The sequence below is a fragment of the Notothenia coriiceps genome, unplaced genomic scaffold (genome assembly GCF_000735185.1).
Source record: "Notothenia coriiceps isolate Sejong01 unplaced genomic scaffold, NC01 NC01_scaffold00024667, whole genome shotgun sequence".
Lineage (NCBI taxonomy): Eukaryota > Metazoa > Chordata > Actinopteri > Perciformes > Nototheniidae > Notothenia > Notothenia coriiceps.
Window position 1 is genome coordinate 8,453,091 of NW_011357368.1, and position 4,761 is coordinate 8,457,851.

General features: G+C 39.3%; 1 protein-coding gene across 2 annotated transcripts in view; it reads left to right on the forward strand.

Moving 5' to 3' along the window:
- The window catches only part of pfkfb3 (6-phosphofructo-2-kinase/fructose-2,6-biphosphatase 3), a 14,042-nt gene that overhangs the window by 7,271 nt on the left and 2,010 nt on the right, over window positions 1-4,761 (forward strand). The window lies entirely within an intron of this gene.

A 4,761-nucleotide genomic window follows, 5' to 3' on the forward strand; every position in this document is an offset into this window, starting at 1 on the left:
GGCAGAGGGCGATCCCTGTTACTGCCGCCTCACCTGCAGAAGCCTGGCTTCACCTCCACTCGATATTATGTCTCTTCCCCCTCTGTGGGTGTGTAATGGCGCTCCAGGCTGGCCTAGTGGTTAGGTGGGTTCTGCTGTAGCTGAAAGGCCATATGTTTGATCCCTGAAATAGCCCTGGAGTGAGGTGGTCTGAAGTAGGGCTGCTCGATTATGGCAAAAATCATAATCTCGATTATTTGGGTCAATAATTGATATCACGATTATTAAAAACAATTATCCGTTTACTTTGAAAACATCAATTTATTGGAGAACAAATGTTTAACAGTATGTTTTTAACAGTTGATTACCCTGAACTTTAAGTATAATTCAACTGAAAAACCAAAAAAAAAAATAAAATAATAATAAAAAAATAATCGTTTTATTTCGATTGCGTTGTTTTTGTAATCGTTGCAAGCCATAATCGTAATTGCGATTAAAATACGGTTAATTGAGCAGCCCTAGTCTGAAGCTAGACTATAAATTGAATGGCAAAAACATCAACGTTGGCATCACTCGCACAGAATCAAACGTAAAGAGATTATTTAAAGAGGATGCAATGCAGTCATGGAGATGTGTGAGCGTCATGTGCGACTCATTCTTGATTTGTGGATCTTAATAATTTTTGGAAACAATGGTTTCTTGATTTCAGTCAGAAATGCACTTTGTCATTCCAGCTGGTGAACACCACATTTTATGAGCTGAATTGACAGCTGTCCCCGGCTGAATTTATCAGCTGTGGCTAGACATTTAAGCATGGTAATAAATGGACAGACAGCAGCAGGCGTATTTGCTGACAGGGAAGAGAAATAAAAACCATGTGGACTGCCATAATTATTCAACTTCTGGTGTTTCTGCCACTTTCGATGACCTATTTTCTCTCAATTCAACACATTCTGTCTTATCTCTGTGGTCTGCTGCCTAAATATCTGTTTTCCCACCTGCTTTGTTGCCTCCCTTACTGTCCTATTTCCTGTCTTCAATGAAGCAGTGATACATTAAAATGTACACTATCATCTCCAGCATGATATATAATTCAAAATAGAAGCAAAGACAGTTATATTGCCTTTGCAGTCACATATTTTATTTGTATGTTACTCAGTTTGGTCGCACCTCATTTACCTCAATGCATTTTTAAGGAGTCCAAATAAAACTGGGGTCAGCCATTTATCCTTCTTCCCGCTCCTGCCAAAAAATTCTCCTTGGTTTCTCTTTTTATCTTGCCTTCCTTTCCTTTTTTCTCTCTCTTGCTCCATTCTTGCCTCTCTATTGCTTTACACCAAGGTTTCGCCGCAGGCACTGTGCCATCTGCTTTTTACATTTTTAGAATGAGGAGAACTTGTGAGAACAGTGTGTTTATTATTCCATTGTGGTTAATTATTCAAACTCTGGCTCTTTGGCTTTCCGTTCGGAGCGGTCTGCTATCTGGAGGCTTTCGCAGAGACACAAAGCTCGCTGACAATCTGTGAAGAATCTGGAATTTGGAATCTATCGTTCCCATTCAGTTCTGCCCCGGTCAGCAAGGGACAGCATGAGTCGGGACAGAATAAGACGCTTACATTGTCCCGTCTATAAGAGTCAACTCTGACCTCTCTGCTGGTGCTGAGAGTCACTAAGACCTTATAACCACATGGGAGTGAGTGAACAAGCAGGAATTATCATCGGGGACGTCACTGTAATATCTATAGAAATCAAAAATACATTTCTGACGAGACTGCTTTATTATTTTTGGCTCAAGGAAGTTAACAAACTGTGTTTACATAACCTTTACAATGTAAACGTTTACCTTTACCACGTGTATCCACAAATTAGTGTGACACAGGTGCGCTCCCAGAAAACCAATAGCTCTACACGTTGGACTACAGCTAGGAGGATCTACGAGCAGAATGTTTGAAATGTTTGTAGGTAAATGTTAGTAAGAACAGTGATTGCTGACTGCGTCAACAACCTTTAGGCTCATGGTCACAGTATTGAGAATATTCACGGATACTTTGATATGACTTCTTGTATAATTATACAGTATGAAATTAAACACAAATATGAGTCTCTGTCCCGATGGATGCTATACCAACCATGCGATTAACTGTTTTAATGATACTTATTATTACTACAGGAACGCAACATGTGTGTGCTACTTTGCAGCTTAAAATTGTAAAAAAGGATGTCAATCTTATTTATTTGTACTTTCTTAAATGGTTTGTTTCTGTGGATAAATACTCACTGCCATTCCTCACTTCAATTGTCCAGGTTCAAGCGAACTGGACCTCCCTTATTCTCTAATTACTCCGGAAGTTTTCCTGAAACACCTTCCACAAATATTAAGGCCTATTTGCTTTTTAATTTCTCAATTATCACCGCAGATGCACCGAGAATTAACCGGGGACCTCTCTCCTATCAGTGTAATGAACGGGATGTTAACTTGCCTACACGATAATCAACAAACTAGACACCCAATTAAGCCCATTTGACCCAGCCATAATTGGGTATGGACGAGAACGCCACCTTCTCAAGCACTTTCTAATTGCTTCCAGTATTTCAACGTTTTATTGATCTAGTGTGTATTGATCTTCCTTTTTGCACAAGCATGAGGGTTTATTGGCTCATTAGCCTATGTTGTGGTTGTAAATGCAGTAATGTAGGCGTAAAGCCGGCAGGGGTTAAGGTTCAGCATCGGGTGTAATGGCATCCGTTTCCAGATCCCATCTTGTCTATTGAATGTTTGCCATTGTGTTTTCTAACTGTCTTGTCATGTGGTCGATGTTGTTGTTTTTGACACAAAGCGCCTTAATATACCAGGAACACAAGGATTTTTGTGTCCTAATTAAAAATCTTTCAATGGTGGTTGATTGCTCCAGATTTATTGGTCTGGTTTTGCTACAGAACCAAGTATTAATATCCTTACTGTATGAGAAATATATCTTTTTTCTTTATTTCACTGCTGCTGATAATAGAAAAAAGGAAGTAAATTGGTTATAAACCTTCAGAAAAGTTGAAAATGTTTAACTTGTTGTCACAGTCTGGCTCTGTGTTCATATGCCCTCAGAGATTTTGTAAAATCTGGACTTTATATTCTGGGTTTTATTGATTTTATTTGCGATTTTTACAACTGGGTGGCTAACGTTAGCTAGCGGCCTTCATGAAACTAGGGAACGGCTGATTACAATATAAATAAGCATTTTGACTCTGTGTATTCAACTTTTATTTCAAGTAAAAACATACCACTTTTGATTCTCACTCACAGCTTGTCCGTAAAACACCAAGCCTTGCGTTGCTCACTATAGCAGAAGCTTCACACATTAAATACAGCATGGTGAGAACAGAGGGGTGGAATATGATGAGATTTTGTGCAGACTTCATTCATTTTTGATTATCCTGTTATCACAAGCGCATGGCTACGTGTTGATTCATTTATGTAGGGTTGAAAATGCCTCTAGGGAGCGAGGGCCACCTGAGGCTGCATATATAGAGTATTGGGCCGAAATGTGATCAATACGATCGAACTGATCTATAAGTATTTACACGTGTGCACCTCAACTGGGATTGATTTTATTTGATGACATTAGTGGTTAGTGTGTGGGTGATAAGTGCATCCTTAATTACTCTGTCAGTGATCGAGTACACGGCTCTGCTTCCACTCTGTAGGTTTTTCTAACATTAATCACCGCAGACCACCATGCCCATCTGTCTGTCCGGCAGCATTTGCACCTCGCTGATAAAAGCCAACAAGCTTTTCCAACAAGCTTTTAGGTATTCCGCTGTGGTGCTGAGGAGCCTTTAATGCTCCGTCTGTCTCCAAACATGACAGAGTCTCTGCTTAATTGCGGCGTGCAGGCAGCCCTTTTGTTTTTTTGCAGAATCAAAGCTCTCCGGGTTGAGATACTCCCAACGGGGGGATGAGGGGGTTTGGCACGGGGTTGAAAACGCACACTAAGAGAAGTTGGCATGTTTAGATTATTAACCTGTTAAACCCTGAGCCTGTTTTTCAGGTTTCAGGCTCGAAAATGACATTCCCAGAACAAATGACCATATCTTCCCGTCATGTCAATTATACTACGTCTTTTCATTCAGGTTATATTACCTCTTATAATTCAGTATATTACTGAATGTCCTTAAATTTTTTTCCAAAAGGACACCGCCGTTTTGTACCGAAGATTATCAAATAGAGATGGGTTAGAGGCGTTGTAGTATTTCTCTTCGAAGTGGTCTTACTGTTTGTTCCGGCCCAATTTGACATTCGGTTCCAGGGCCGCCCCTGGACCCAAAAAAAAAGTGCCTGTGAGCGCAAGTCCCCTAGAATATAAATTCTTGGATAAATTACACAATATGGCTTAATTGCCTTTATTAGAGTTCGATTGACTGCTATATTCTGGTAAAAATCTGTTTTGTTTGGTTCAGAGTATTTTCGTAGATTTACTGGGGAATCGCTTTTAGCGATTGCCTTGTAACCGTAGTGAACAAAACGTAGTTAGAACTATGTCCCATGAATAATATACCCAACATTAAACCTAAGGATTTCGAAAATCAGATGATTGGGTAGTAGGTTCCAATCAAAAGTGATATTCATCCGATGTTTTATAAAAAAACCTGCCTGTGAGTATTAAATGTCAAAAAATGGTACAAGATAGACTTTAAAAGAAATTTTATTTTTTGTAGATATAACTTAGACTGAAAGATGTAGGTGGTACTTGTCCAAATAGTATGAAGCTCTTTTTCTAATAATTAATT